We start from the raw sequence: 16,843 nt of genomic DNA on the forward strand, positions 1-16,843 counted from the left end.
AGTGGCAGAGCTCTTCCCCGCCCAACTTACATTTCAAAGGCTGCCTCCAGCACACTCACAAAGTACTTAACACCAGTCTATTGTCACCCTAGACCCCTTGGAGTCTGGGCAGGGAGGAAGTAAATTCCAGAAGCAACTGTGGGAGGAACTCTAGAAGTTTCTTCCGCATCAAAGCTGCCAACAAGTATAAAATAGGACCCTCAGACTCACTTTTCAGTTCAGACCTGGACCTGCGGAGGACACCCGGCAGGCCTGCTGAGGAATTTAGAGGGCTGCCTTGCTGCTTGAACCCAGGACTACCAGAGTGAATCCAAGGGCTAGTTGGTTGGCCTCCTGTTCTGAGCTACAGGGACACAAAATGTTCCAACAACTTGAACCCGCACCTGGACTAAGCTTGAAGTGAATCCTTCCCTCTAAGTGATGCCCACCCAGTTCTGGACTCTTGGAAGTGACGCTAAAGGTTCCCAAACAGGTTACATCTAAAACGTGGAAAGTTCAGCCAAAAAGTACCCTGAGAACCGAGAGGAAACTGGGACCTACATGCTCGGCGATCCGCCAAAGGGCATTGCCATTTAGCGTGACTTGACAGTAGCTCCAGCTACATTTTTCTCTGCAGCAGTAAATCCTGTTCAGCGGCTCCTTGCAAAAGAGGTGTATGCCATGTGGAGCCCTTATCAGTTACAGCCTGCAGCTTTATCCCACTAGAGGATCTTCGACTTCCAAAAAATAGACCTTATTTAAATCTCAGCGGACAAACTCTGTTACACACGTGACGGATATCCAGACTGCCATATAACGATCTCCATAGGATATAATGGGATGATAATACAGCCAATGTGATCTCCGTCATGTTTGTGATGCAGTATTCCCCTCCGCCAAGATCTAAATTCGGTGTACGTTTAAACATAGAAATCTTCACCATGACTTCATCCAGCAGCTCTCTGACAATGCCACCACCTCATTACACACCGTCGGCTGCCTCCCCCCACTGAACTTTACCTTCTAAGACATTTTTCTTCAAAAAATCTTCTAAGTCCGATGGTAAGCGGAGAACGGACCCAAATCACCTTGTGTATCCGAACCCATGCTTCATCGCGGTTGGCCATTCCTTTCGACTTTGCACCGGTCTCGCGCTATTATATGTCTGCAGTTGGAACTTAGATATTTTAGGTGCTAATTTTTACTTCCAACTTTTTAAAATGAATAACTCTGGTCCTACTGATTGGATTTTTGTTGTTTTGTGTCAAATAATTTATTACATGTTACTCAATTTTTTAAAACTGGTGTGGATTTTTCTCGGGTTGTGTTTTCACTTTATTACTGTTTCATTGCTGCATAAATACTTTACACATTGCCTTTAGGTTAAGTTTAACTACTTTTGTGCCAAGCTACCAGAGGGTTAGGCAAAGGTTAATTTATTAATTAAATACATTAAAAGTATTTACAACTTAAGAAGCACAATTGAAATTGAGAACTTTTTATATATTTTATTGTGAATTAAGAACATTATTTTAATATTGGAGCATTTGTTTGATGTACACTTGTTTTTGTACTTTTGCATTTTTAGGTTTAAATCACAGAAATTGCTTAGGCTGGGGGGTCGCCAGCTTCAAATAATGACTCAGTGGAGGTCACCGGATTCCAGTAATGATTCAGCAGTGGTTCACACAAGTTAAAAGGTTAAGAACCACTGCTGGATGGATGGCAAGGTGTATCTTTACAAGTAAATAGCATGAAATAGATATGTATTTGTGTGGAAGAAAATAACTTCTGAATAATATTGATGTAGGTTAAAAGGTCAGGTGACAGCTGCACTGTCAAGCCAGACTTAAAAATCCATTTAGTTTATTGACTGCCTTCCTCCGATCTGTGCTGCTGTCAGAGACGAACAACATACATTATCTAGTTATCTAAGACACTTTAATAGCATTCCAATGTCATTTGTTCCCCTGAAAGTTCAAGCTAAGGCAGCTAAATAAATAAACAAAATGATCTAAGATGCAAAGAGGGCAACCTTTATTTTTGTGGAAGCACACAATTTCTGCCCAATCAAAACTTGTACACCTGGCTTCCAGCATGTGGACAGAGCCAAAGTCCCTCTCCTGGTTATTCTCACATAAGTGTATGGCGAGAGCTGCAATAACAAACCAGACAATAATATTTAAAAAAAGCTTGTAATGGCTTTAAGAGGCAGTTCTTGTGAGAGTAGATGGAGTATAGGAATCAACTTGCATGTGTGGGACATGCAATGCCTGGACATAGATGAGGAGCATTTGAGTCCCTTCAATTGCTTTAAATAGCTTAAAACAGTGGGAACCATGCAAAGCATAAACTCAAATTAACGGAGCTATGCAAAATACAGCATTACATTTGCAGCTATATTTTCTTTCTTTTTGTTATTAATTTTCAAACAATACATAAGTATGGAAATGTAGGCCACATATCTATTATTCTTTAAATTTGGAAACATCTTATTTTATTCTTCTTTGAGACGATTTAAGGGTGATATATAAATATAGTGAAGATAAAGATAGAGTACAGAAGAGGGCAATTGTTTCTATTGATTAAATAAAGTATTCTGAAATTTAATTTCTTCGGAAAGGGTTCGGTCAATGGGAAACAGCTATTATGATAGCCATAATAATAAGTATTGGCAAAGTCAATAGGTCTGGGTTTATTGAGCGAATGCATAAAGCATTAGTACTTTAACGCGATGCACACAAGAGACACACAGTAAGATTGAAAAGAGAGACCTGGTTGTAAATTAATCCCTCATGCAAGCACTGGAGAGGAGGTGAAATTATACACCCAAACTACCATTAGCTTTGGATGAGAGATGAATACTCCACTGGGCTAAGCCAAGACGTAATTGACAGAATTTCAAGCCACGGGCTAAAAGAGGCATGTCAATGAAATCCAATGGTTGAAAATGGCAGAGTCAAAACCCAATTTGTCACAGCAAAAAAATTAAGATTTGAGTCATGTGTGAGGGGGGCACTTTATTTTCACATCTTCCCTCACTTGCACTCCAAACAGTAATAATCCCAACTGTCACCTTCAGAACGTTCAATGGACTGCCTTCTAAGCGTGTGGCCAGTTACAACCAAAGTGATGGAAAGGAAGGGGAGGAGAGGAAAAACAAAAAGGAATAGTGTGGTAAGTAAAACACATTAAAGGAACACCATAATATTAACTTAACCTTATACTTTAATGATATAACAAATCTTCCTTCTTCTAAACAAACAACTGAGAATGCACTGTTAATCAATAAATGTAACTTTTCTCTAAGGAATTCTTGCTCTGGGTGCAAATTTTACTCTTTCCGCCAGAGAATCATCCTTGGTGTCAATCTTTTGGCTTGAATTAGCAGAGGCACTATTAAGGCTTGGAATATTTACGTCCATGGGCAGATCGATTAAATCCACATTGGATTCAGGTAAGCTATCCTCCTAAAATTCCAACACTTACCATATTCGGCGATGTAATTACCCTTGTTTATCTTGACCACTTTGAAGGGCTTTGTAAACATACTCTTGCCTTTGCCCACGTTTGCCCAACCAAATTTGAACCCCAATTGCTCACATAAATACTACATGGAGTAGCTTTATGTGACTTGTCATATATTCTCTTTAACCTCCACCGTTTTGTTCAGACATTCCTTCTGACAACATCAACATCACACTCATGCATGGTGTTCTCAACACCATCAAGGATAAATCAACGATGTGGTGGGTTGTCTCCTTTTTATTAACAGGAAAGGCAAAATTCCCATAACAGAGTGCGTGGCAATTCTGTATAACCACAATCTTTTAATACCAGCTAAGGCAAAAGGAATGTTCACTACCAATGCCAAATGGACACTTTGCTTCAAGAATCGGTTAAACTGTTCCACCAGCCTGTCACATTGAGGATCATACAACACTGTTTTAATTTATTTTACACTATGATTGCGTAAGAACTGTACCATTTCCGCTGATGAAATTTAGACACCAAGGTCTGTGACCAATTTTTCAACAAACTCTTCACTGCGGAAAACTTACATTAGAAATTCAATTGCCACACTTGTTGTCACTCTTTCCACCAACATTACCTCTGACCATTCAGAGTGGTATTCTATTTCTGAAAGGACCCACCATATCCAAACCCACTCTCTGCCAAGCAAACTATGGCCATCATACAATTTAAATGGGTGGAACCAAGATTTTACAATTTTTATCATCAGCTTTACACACTTCACACTGTCGGACCATGCAAGCCGCAACTGCATCCACCCCAAGCCACCAGTAACAACTTTTTCTTCAATGCAGTCATTCCCATATGCCCTCTATGGCACAACTTCAGCAAACAATTGTGAAGACCCACAGGAGGTACACATTTATACTAGCAAAATCAGAACTCCATACTGACAGACAATCCAGATATTACTTAAACAAAAGATTGGAGAGAACAGACCTGATTTTTACATTTGGGCCATCCTTCATTTAAATACTGTTTAACAAGTTTCAACTAGCTATCTGTTCTATATTTGGGGTCCATTGAATTTCATCTATCTCATCACCGCTTACTACACACTCACTTACACTTGCCACCACATCAAAATCTTCATTTTCCCACAGCCTCTTCATATGGTAATCTAGATAAACAATTTGCCGTTTTGTTTCTGTGACGAAGAGAATATAAAAATTGTATCCTTGAAGTTTTGAGCTCCATCTCACCACGCAAGCAGTGGAACTTCTCCCCTCACCCATTCCAGAGATAAAATAGGAACCACAAGCTTATGATTTGTTTGAATGGTGAATGTGATGCCCAACACAAAGTGTCTAAAGTGATTAGCGGCCCATACACAAGCTAAAAGTTCCAGTTGTATAACCTAATATGGACGTTTAGTCTCATTTAGAGTTTTTGATGCATAGGCCACCACCTATTTAAAACAACCAGTCTTCTGTGATAACACTGTCCCCAGACCATAAGCATGCGCATCTACTGAAATAATACATTGTTTTCATTGGCAATGGTTATGGAGCAGGAGAATTTACAATTTGTGACAATGAATTCAAAAGCATGTTGCTGATCAGGTCCCCACACAAACTTGTGTTTTCCTTAATGGTTCCATAACTAATGCAAAGTTCTGTACACATCTTCATAATATTTGCACAAACCAATGACCAGCATCAATTTCTCTTTGTCATCAGACGCAGGTGCTTTTTTGATGACATCAACAAGGCTCTATATGGAGACCACTCTTTTACCAGATATGGTGTGATCCAGATAGTTCACTTGGAGCTCAAATAGGTTATACTTTTCACCACTTAAAACCAAACCTTTATCAGATAGTCTTTCACACAATTCCCTTAAAACCTCATGATGTACATATTTGTTTTTATGAAACACCATGATGTCGTCCTGGAAACATCTCACATATCCTTCCATGTAGTTGAACCTATGGAACATTGCCCTTTGGAATACTAAAGAAGCGGACACCATCCCAGAGGCATCCTCTTGAATTGAAACACACCACAGGGCATAAAAGCTGATAAAGCATACACCAAGCAATGTCGAAGCACAGCCACAGAATAACAGGTATGACAGCTGCAGATCATGTATCTCAGTCTTTATTGTCAAATTTATGTTGGAAGAGGAAAAAAGAACTCAGAGGCAAAATTAATGCATGAGGAAGAGCATTTTATTTATATATATTCTCTCATCCCTACTACCAACAGTTATAATCCCAACTGTCACTTCCCAAATGTTCTATGGCACATGTTCTAAGCATGAGGCCAGTTACAACCAAAGGGACAGAACAGAAGGGGGAGGAAGGGAAAAACAAAAAGAAATAGGGGGAGGTATGGAAAACAAATTAAAGGAACATCAGAATATTTAACTTAACCTTATACTTTAACAATATGACACCAATCTATATATAATGCTGTGCTGTCAAAAGCCTGGTCCTGAAATCAAACAGCCTGAACCTGGGAGGACTTTCTGCAGACATAACTGGGCTATGTTGGAATTCTTTCTGTTTCAGGATGTGTCCTTCGAAAATTACTGCAATCCTTGAAACCTGCTCTCTGATCAGTCACAGGAAATACAGTTATCTGATTAAACATTTAACAAAGATCAGAAGCCTAGGCCAGTAATATGAATCTTCACCATACCATCCACAACACAGGAAATAAGATGACTGGTACAATCCGAATTATTTACACCCATCCAATTGCATTTGTAATTTAGATATGGTTATAATTCTAAAATACAAAACGCCTCAGTATTGTATTGTAGTGTAGTGTAGTGTTGTGCAGTCACATTTATATAGCACTCTATACCACTGATAAGGCACCAAAGCACATTAGTAAATAGAGGCACAATACAAAGAGCAGAAATCTTGTTTGTAAGAGTTCTGAAATTGTAAGGCAATTTGGGACTTTTGGATTTGTGTATAAGTGACTGAATTGGTGCTCTTATCTCATCCAGTTACTACGCCTGAATATATAATGTGAGGAAGAACTGTGGGAGATAGAGGGCATGGATTATATATTAATGTATTGCCCATTCTACCTTACAATGTGGGCCTCTATGGATCCACCCAGAGTAGCAGCCAAAGGTATTGTGAGAAACTGGGTTGTTGATTAAGGGAGGGTGTGAGCCCTTCTCAAGTAACATCCACAATCATTGCCAGGGTAAACACAAAAAGTCACTAAATTAACCTGTGCTTAACCCTCAGGTAACTTGGCACAAAAGCAATCAGGTCCAACTTGGAGGCAATGCATAGACTATTTGTGAAAACACAACACAAGAAAAATACCACACCAATTTAGATACAGTAAAATGTAATATATTATGTGTCACCAAACCGACAAAAAAACAATCAGTAGAACCGGAGATATGCAATTTCAAAGATTTCAGGTAAGTATAGTGCCTAAAAGCACAATGCGCCACTCGCGTTTTCTGGTTGTGTGAGACCGGTATCAAGTTACAAGTTTGGGATGACCACAATGGAGCGTGGGTCTGATACAGGGACCATGTTAATCCCACTGAAAAAGACACCTTCAAAAGTCCAGGGGGAAGAGTTCTGTTCACGTGGAGGAGGCCGGGATGAGCAGGGAGAGTATCACGGATGATCATCACTGTCGCGAGAAGAGCAGGCTAGGCGTCGTGGACAGTTGTTGCTATAGTGCAAAGATCTTGTTGGGCATCATAGACAGTTGTTGCTGGAGATTCTAGTTGGTGATCAAAGAGGACTCTCGATGCTATAGGGAGAAGTGCCGATCTCGCGTCGCTGGGGGTCGCTGTTGCATGAAGAGTCAAGTTCAGCAGAGCTTCGCGTTGGCAGTCGGCATGGGAGGCAAGATTTTGTCACAAACTGGCCCATACACAAGGACCCAAAAATAGCCTTTTCTCCTTCTCTTCAAGAAGGAGCTCAGCTGATGGCACACCAAGGGTCCAGGATCTGGGAAGCACTTCTTGTGGATCAGAAACTCACTCCAGCAGAGACCAGCAAGGCTCAGGCACGTCCAGCTGCAGGTCCAGTTGCAGCAGGTAAGCTGGTCAGTAGCAGAGAGACCTCTGCAGCTTGGTATGCCCCTGTAGCTCAGAACATGGTGTCAGTCAGATGACCCTTGGAGTTACTTCAACCTAGGATGAAGGAGGCAGGTCCAGTCTTCCTTCTCAGAAAGCAGGGTAGGCATCAAGCAACAGGGCAGCAGGGTGTCCTTCCTTTGTAGTATCAACAGGTCCAGGACTGTATTAAAGAGTAGATCGGAGTGTGCTCTTTTTTAGGTCTCGCTTAGCGACGCAGCACATGCGCTGCTCGCTTTGGCGTGATCTACTGTCATCAATTTTTCGGCAAAAGGGAGACACAAGATGTGCTCTCGCCCGGAGAGGCGATGTGCACGTGTACGGCTCGTGTTGTTTGAGCACAACGGGCGCATGGTGCGCTTTATACTTTCTTTTGGCCACTGCAATCTTTTAAATAATCTGCTCACTTTTGCTAGGTTTCCTTGCAGCTTTAATTAGAAGGCGCGCCACAGGAAAGCCTTCGTCCAGACAGCCACCCGCCTTTCAGTGCCTTCTATTTTGAAATGGTTACTTGGCAAGGGTAGACGTGCTTGAAGCGGAACTGTTTGAGCCAGTAGCTTGCAGGGTGCTCACATGCTTCTGCAACAGGTTCATTAACCCATGGACACACTGCACTAGCTTGTTTTTTTAAATGTACCGACACCTTAGAGCCTCGCGACACTGTTTTGCTGAGCCACCTGGAGGAATCTGTCCTGCCAGAAACTGAACATTAAAACAGCAAACAGCACTGCAGCACGTTCGATGGAGTAGCTCTGTGGCAGAAACGGCCGCTGGCGTGAGTAGCACTCGGCCGGTGACCTCCTATCCTGAGGAAAGCTGTGAAAACGCATACAAATTCATTATGTATGGCCATGTTTGGGAGACACGGCTGACTCAGTACGTCTGCTGTCTGCCCCAAGCCCAGTGTGGGGTGACTGCAGCCTCCTCGGACGGAGGCGAGGTCACGTTGACCTATTACGACTCCTGCCTGAGATGTGTAGCTTTTAAACACATCTCTACCTCCGACACACACCTAAAACAAAGTGTCCCCCCCACACACACACACTTAACCGCCTGCTCCGCACTGCCTGAGGGGCGCGGACCCTTCTTTTCCCTGGGTTAAGGCAGCAGCCTTTTCAAGGATGGCCCCATACACGGAAGAGAGCCAGCAGACACCAGGGCGGACTTTTGCGGCTCGGGGGCTGGGGTTTCGAGGTACCCAACATGCGACTGACACCAGTGGACTGACCGGAAGTCTCCTCAAACCACAGCGACTCTTAGTCCCAGTCTTACTCAGTGCAGTGATCAGCACGACGCACTGTAAGTCTCACCTCCCCACTGACATTTACACTGGTTCTGCACAATTTGCTCTGAGCGAACCGGCGGGTCAGACTCTCTATGTGGACTCTGAGGGGCTAAATGAAGAAACCATAACTCGTTCCCGAGTCAGGTACCGTCACGGACGAGGGTTCCAGGTTGTTGTTTAACCTAGTCCCGGTTGGGGCTTGTGAATCTCGCACTATTTTCCCATCACCACTCTCTCCCCAGGAGCAGCGCATAAAAAAGCTCTCAGAGACTAACATATCAATGGCCAATTTAGGGGAATATGGCTATGTCTTAGCGCCTGAAGGCACATTCATTTTCTAGTGGTACACTACCTAAACATAACAAGCATTTGCAATGTAATAGGTCTCTCATTTACGCGAGTTTTAGCTATTGGCTTTGTAAACGACAATGGCTTTTATATATGTTTTAAAAACCAAAACGTAAATAAAAGGCATTGTTATTTACAAGGCCAATAGCTCAAAATTGCGTAAATGCAAGACCTATTGCATTGCAAATGCTTGTTATACCTGGTGCCCACTTTGAAGAGGGAGAAGCTTCTTGAGTTTTCCCTTACACAAGTGTCCGGAATTTCCTGCCTCCCTGCCCTGGTCCCAGTTTGTCTGAGGGCACAATAGGTAAGTGTGAAGTCCTTTGTGTGTGATGTGAACTGGGCCAATGCCTTTGAAGTGTGGTAGGTGACAGCTCCGCCCTCCATCCAGCCAGAGATGGCCAATCTGCCAACACCCAGACCCTTCACTGTGACGCTGTCTGGGAAGAAGAATAATAATAATAATCCACATTTGTAAAGCGCGACAATCACCCGTAAGGGTCTCTAGGCGCTGGGGGCCGTCGGGAAGATTAAGCAAGCTATTGCCCAGAGTCACATGGTGCTGGGCTAACCTGCCGCCGGCGCTGGGGATCGAACTGTGATCCCCAGATTCCAGCATCAGTCGCCCTGGCAGACGCCACACCTCTCCCAAAAAGGCCAACTGCCAACTACACCCAGACATGTGACCCAGGAAACCAGCTGTAGGCACCAAATGGTTAGGACAAGAAAATGGCAACCTTCTAAAAGAGACATTTTTAGAATTGCAACAAACTGCCTTTCCAATTAAAGAGGGTTTTAAATAAAAATTCCTCTGATACCAAACATGACATTACTACAATTTTTTATGTTCCCTCCGGAATGAATGAGGTCAGAGGCACTTGTGCTGCTGTTCTATACATACCTAAAGCCCTGAGCAGCACCACTTTGACTGCAAGTGAGGTGTCTTACACTAACCATATTAAAATGCGTATTCAAATATATGACTGACAAAATTGTTTTACAGACACAAAGAAATGCTATCACCATTTAATGAAATGCAAGAGAAAACGTTCTAGACTAACGTGTGTATGATGTTGTCAGCTTAGTTTATTTCAGGAAAATACCTTCATTCATCACACAATTACATTTTAAGATAAATGTTGAAAAAAGACGAGATTTTTACTGTACACAATAAATACGTTGAGTAACCCACTTTAAAGTAGACTAACAGATCAAGAAACTTAATTGTTTTTTAAAGCCAGGTGTTTTGGGTAAAAAGTTATTGCCTTTGCGGCTTGAGACTTATTTGATATAGAATTACCTGCATTACACACATTTGTTTACCTTGCAAATTTCAGCTAAACTCACTTTTGTGCTTCTTAGTGTCATACAACTATCGTGACACATATATGATAATACCCACAGAGTAATCTCTATTCTCATTATATAACTTTTCACTGGAAGAGTAGCAGTGTATTTTCTGCTGCTGGGCATACATAGAATTTTTTTTAATAAGAAGGTTTCATTTTTCCGCCAGCAAGGACCCACATTACTTTAAATGAAGATGAACCACATAACTAAGACAGTGCTTAGTACCACTTATTTGAAGAACCATAGTAAAAAAAAATAATAATACATTGATTGTTCCTAACTAAAAAACAATTTATCTGAAGTAAAGATATTTTACTACAGCAAGAAGCGCTTTTGTCACGTATAAAGTTGTTTATGGAATTTACAGTGTAAATGAGTCGCAAAGTGCATATAAGGCCCCTCGCCACAAATGGCTCAAGCCAGTTTGTGCTAAAATAGGAACAAGATCTTGCCAAACGGCTTTGCGCTTTCTAAAATTTGAAACCAGTGAAGTCATAGTTATTGCTTTGGCCAAATTTTGGAGCTGGAAGCGGGCCATAAGAAGGAATAGGATGAAAGGCAATATGTAAATATGTTATTATGTAATTGATTTCAATGAGCTATGGTGTTTTAGTTTCTTCTAATCTAACCTGTTTATAAGCTTATATGATTGTTAACTTTTTCTTTCTTTTTATTTTTAACCTAAACCTGCGCAACTATGGTTCTTCCTTTCCTTCTAGGGATTCTTATCTAGTCATAAGACAAAAAGTTTTATCACATGTTTTATTTGCTTGATATGTTTTTTAATGGTATTTAATTGAATTTTATCATGTGACATTTTAATTGTTGAAAAAGTTATTTCTTGGATTTCTTTTTTTTTTGCTGTATATATATGTCTTTTATGATTGTTTATGATCGAATAAAGACTAATTGAATTGAATTGAATTGGGTCGCAAAGTCTCTTTGTACAAAGCTAAAGTCCAACCCAAAGCATGACAACACAGCATTCTCCACTAACTGTTTTTCTGACAATGTTTTAATTTGCAAATGCTGCTTTGCAATTGGCTTTCCCGGTGTTTGATGATAACAATCCTACCAGAGATATGACTTAGTCATAATTATGGGTGTTGCTTGCAAGTCCTCATTTAGTAATACCTTTTCAGAAGATCATTTGTTGTCTTGCTCTGTGTTAGACTATTGATTCGAACAAAGACACTTTGCAACCCACTGGACCAATTTCACCTACAGGACAATGCAACCAGGCTTCAGCTAATAAACATAAAATGGATCCGCTGACATCTTGAAATTTAATGTTACTAAGTTCATTATTCACTCTCCAGTCACTAGTAACCAGTCAACAATTAGCCCTTCAAATGATCCTTTTTGCCTAGTAACAAAGTACTCACCTCCCTTGCCATCATCCCACAACCTGTCACTTTAGACAGGGAGGCTGGCTTTCTAGCAGCGGTGGAGCACTGTTCACACCACTTACGGTGATGTTAAAGATCATCCATCGACAACCTTGGTATATGTTATGTGCCAGAAACATTTAAAATGTACTAGATACTTTACAATTAACCTTCTTGTAAAGACATTTCTCCTCCCTGTATTTGCTCTCTTTTGCCAAACCGTCTGTTGCCGTGGCAGAAGATTCTGTACTTACCAGGCAGCCAAACTGTGGAATTCTCCCCATCTTCTTGACTTTGACAAAAAACTTGCTTCTCACAAATTTCTGAAAACCTTCCTTATTCTACCCTTCATTTGTTGAGTTTTTGCTGAGTTGATCAGTCATTACCTGTTAGTGCCAGAATATCTTTTGAGTGACTGCAAACTTAACAAATGGTTAGAAGAGATTGAAAAGCTTACAGGTTTGCTGCACAAAGTAAACAAATAAATAAATAATAAGTAAAATGGCAGCTCATTGTGCAGCCATTTCAATGGATCTATCTGAGTAATATTAGCCGGACAGCTAGTATTCTATTTTTGGGGTATGGGGCCATGATGAATTGGAGGAAGATGGAGAAACACATGCAAGAATAGGTACTATCTGGCACTCCGTCATCAACTATGAGCACCACCACAGTATTTTAAACTGCCGAAGATATTAGAATTGTACACCCATATTCAATTCAATTCAATCAATCTTTATTTCGTTGCTTTTGCAACATAAAAGATATGCAATAAAATACAAAGTATAACATCAGGAATCAATAATCAATACTACATTTCATCATTTTAGGACACACTATTATCAATTCTACATTTCATCATATTAGGACACACTATTATAGTTGGAATTTATCACAGGAATTGAATAAATATTTATAAAAAGTTTAAAATTCAGATTAAAAATTCATTAAATGGTATTTATAACAGCCAAGGCAAGAGAAGGTTTAAATTCGCACTGCTTAACAAAGCATAATTCGTGGTTTAAACAGTCCATAGGATATGAAATTTAAAAAGGAAGAGACACTTTCAGTCTAATAAAGTTTACAGCCAATAAAAATTTACTGATTCCGAACACAATTACTTCGCTGGTATCCGTACTTAAGATTCTGCCGGCTTCCTTGTGGGAGATAGAACCGATGTTGTGACACAGAGGCACTATCCATTTTTTCCTTGCATTACCAAAACTAGGACAAAAAACAGTATGTGTAGAACGTCCTCCCTTTGGTTATTTGTACACAAGGTGCAGTAATCGCTGTTTGTCTTCCCCCAGCTTTTCTCAGTGGCCTTTGTCCTCAAAGTTCCGTATCTATATTTTAAGTACAGTGTTTTGGCCAATGGTGGCTGGATCTCATCGAGAAATGGTTCAAAATGAGCCACATTTTTGGCCATTAGAAATTTTTCGGTTAGAGGGCCATGAGTTCTTATGTACACAGACTCATGGCTCACATAGGATCAAAAAGACAGTTTAACGATTTTCTTAGAAGCCGTAGTTAGGGACTCCGGCTCACTCCAAAAATGGGTTAATCCTAGCTTGGTTAACCAAGCTTTTACGTGTTTAAACCAAAAGATTTTACTGCCACTATCTAGGTCCAAAACTTCTTTCAGGCCATTTTTATAATCAATCAGTTCGGGTGTTGTCCATAGTCTAACACATAGTAATAATGGTCTCAGCATTACATGGTGGTCAGTATGTTTGATATTTAGATCTAGGAATAAAGGTATCAGTGGAATGTTGTTAGGTACTTTTAATAGTCCCCTGATAAACTTATTCTCCTGTATTTGAAAGGTCTTCCTACATACTGGACCCCATAGTTCTGCCCCATACAAGGCGGCTGATTGAACCTTGTACCTGATAAATCTCTATTGCTGGGGTAACTGCCTTGTTCACACTTTTATTGTGTCTTTGTAATATTGGAAGACAATTTTGTTTAAACACCAATTTTGATTTTTCTAGCTGTGGACTCCATCCCATTGACGAATCTAGTAGAACCCTCAAATAGGAAAAGCTATGTTCGTAATCAAGTTTTTGGCCGTTTAACATTAAATTTCTTTTAAAACTTTTATGCGGGTTTAGTGCCATATATTTTGTTTTTTTATATTGATTTCTAACCCTTTTAAAATGCAATATTGCTGGAACCTGTCTAGTAAGGTCTGGAGGCCCCGAGGTGTTTGTGAAATGAGGATCGTATCATCCGCAAAGAGGAGGGACGCTACTCGTCCTCCCCCCAATCGAGGCGAGTCATTATCACAGTTCTCCATGCAGGCTGCAATATCATTAACATAAAGGGAGAAAAGGGTGGGAGCCAGTACGCATCCCTGGCGTACTCCCCTCTTTATGGGGATTGGATCTGTAAGTTCCCCATTTGGACCCCACCTAACCTTGGCATAGTTCTCCTGATGCAAGCCCATCACCAGTTTTAACAATTCTCCAGGGAGCCCCTGCCTTTCCAGAGTTTTCCAAAGTAGGTCACGAGGAATTAGGTCAAATGCTGCTCGCAGGTCTACAAAGGTCACATACAAGTGACCTTTGCGAATGATGACATATTTCCAGTACAAGCAGCATAGCCCTAATACCTGATCAATAGTCCCAGTTTTTTCCCTAAACCCCGCCTGATATTTTGATAAAACTGATTCTTCCTCCAACCACGTGTTTATTCGGTTTAAAATATGCCTGGCGTATATCTTTTGTGTTATATCTAAAAGACTAATGGGGCGATAATTGGCTGGATCGCCACGGTCCCCCTTATTAAAAATAGTAATAATTTCTGCGCCATTCCATGTGTCCGGGATTTGGTCACCAGCCGCAATGATGTTAAATAAGTGATTTAAGTAGGGTGCCCAAACATCAACATTATACAAATAGAGAGCACCTGGAATTTTATCGAGTACGGGCGCCTTCCCTTGTTTTACTGAGGCAATTGCTGACTCAGTTTCCTGTATGTCAAAGACTACCAAAGGGTGAGGTTTCTCTAGCTGAATAAAAGTGGGTTCTTCTATAGAAACTTCCTCGGAAGTTTTAGCTGCATACAACATTGTGAAATGTTTAACCCACGTATCCTTGTCCAGGAAAACCTCTCTAGAACCTTTTTCACGTTTGTTCCCCTTGGCCACTAGTCCCCAGAATTGCCTCTGGTCCTTGGTTTTGGCTGCTAATAGCATACTAGACCATAGTTCCTTGTCCCAAGAAGATTTTGCTTTTATTATTATTTTATAATATGACTTCCTTTTATCTCTAATTTCTATAGGACCTTTTCTTTTAAGTGCGTCAATCAGAGCGGTTTTGGCAACCCGACATTCCTTGTTATACCAAGGTTTACCTACCGGTTTTGCATTTACCGTACCGGTCCCTTTTTTTGTTTTTTTTGTGAGAAATTCTAGTAATTTGCTAAAAAGGGATTTATGTAGTTTGATAAATTCTCCAGAATCACATCTATGTGGGCTATATGATTCAAATATATTTACAAATGTACAGTAAATGTTAGCCAGTAAGTCCTCTCTGCCCAATATATATGCCCATTTGACAGCCCTTCGATTGTACACCCATATTTTGGAGACAGCTTGGACAGTGATGAGGGAGTTCATTGTTTTCTGTTATTTTTAAAGCAAAATTATAAGCAAAAAGACAAAGAAGTAAGAAAAAGTTCACACAAATATACATATTAGTTAAGAAAACAAACAGAAAGGTTGGTTTGCAAAACATATTTTTGCCCCATATAATGGAACTGGAATCGGCTACTTTCGATGTCCTGGTATTTCTAATGTAAATGCTCTATATTGGAACACTATTAAAACTAGGCATTACTTAACTCCATTTCTATTTCTTCCCCGCCTTCTCTCGTATCCCTTTCTGTCCCCTCACAACCCATAGGTCTCCTTCTCCCCTACCCTATCCCATCTTCCAGCTCTCGCTCTCACTAAACCCTACCATTACAAAAAACTCTGGACATAAACGCTGTTTGGCAGAAAGTCTCTTAACGTTTTTAAGATACAGCACTTAAAGCTAAAGAAAAAAATCTAAGGCTTTCGGAGTAACCACTTTTGCTTCACAATATTTCAATTTATCAACAGTAAAAGACCCTTGCAGTATATTTTACAGTACATGCGGTTAGCAGCATATACCTTTTAATCAAACAAACTTTGCACAGTTATAAGTTGCTGCTTGGATCCCTCGGCATAGTAACATAACTTCCGCTTTGCCACTGTTATTTTAGCACCTGCAACACAGTTCCCAGGTGCATCTGTTTACAACGTTCTGTCGCTAATGTTATGCTTCCGTATTGTAAATATCCGGAAGAAAACCATTATATGAACACTCATTTCATACCTGAAAGATACGGTGTTAACATTAAACACTAATTTACAGTGCCCACATTTAAATACCACTAGCAGCTTTTACAGCGGACATAAAACTATTTGTCTGATGTGGACTGTACCAAAATGCAAGGAACACAATACTATTGTTAACAAAATATTAGCGCTTATTCCCCTGAATTTATTTATATTTCCTTTTAAGCAGAAAGATGATTACCCTAATCATGGAACTAGCTATTTATTAGAGGTGTCTTATGATTTGCTTACTTTGTTAATATCATGCAAATTATTCTTCTGTGTGATCCCAGGTACACACCCTTAAGTTGCCAATGCACCCAATAAATACCACGGGGAAGTCGTGTCCCTTCTTCTTTGCACAATGTGCCTTTAACAGCTAAACTCTACTTAGGGCTAATGGAATCGAGAATTGTACACATTTTTCCGCCTCTTCAGCCCTCTGAAGATCAGAGAAACCTTCAAGTACATTCTGCTGTGAGTACACCTTGACTTTTACATAAACCCACCTCTTTTTTTAACAATTGCCTC

The 16,843-nt window shown here is 40.4% G+C and overlaps 1 protein-coding gene across 1 annotated transcript in view; it reads right to left on the reverse strand.

Annotated features, from left to right (window-relative positions):
- MRPS9 (mitochondrial ribosomal protein S9) overlaps positions 1-16,843 on the reverse strand; it is a 538,970-nt gene that overhangs the window by 439,785 nt on the left and 82,342 nt on the right. The gene's annotated exons all lie outside the window — the stretch shown is intronic.

This window comes from Lissotriton vulgaris, chromosome 8 (assembly GCF_964263255.1).
Source record: "Lissotriton vulgaris chromosome 8, aLisVul1.2, whole genome shotgun sequence".
In the NCBI taxonomy this organism is placed as follows: domain Eukaryota; kingdom Metazoa; phylum Chordata; class Amphibia; order Caudata; family Salamandridae; genus Lissotriton; species Lissotriton vulgaris.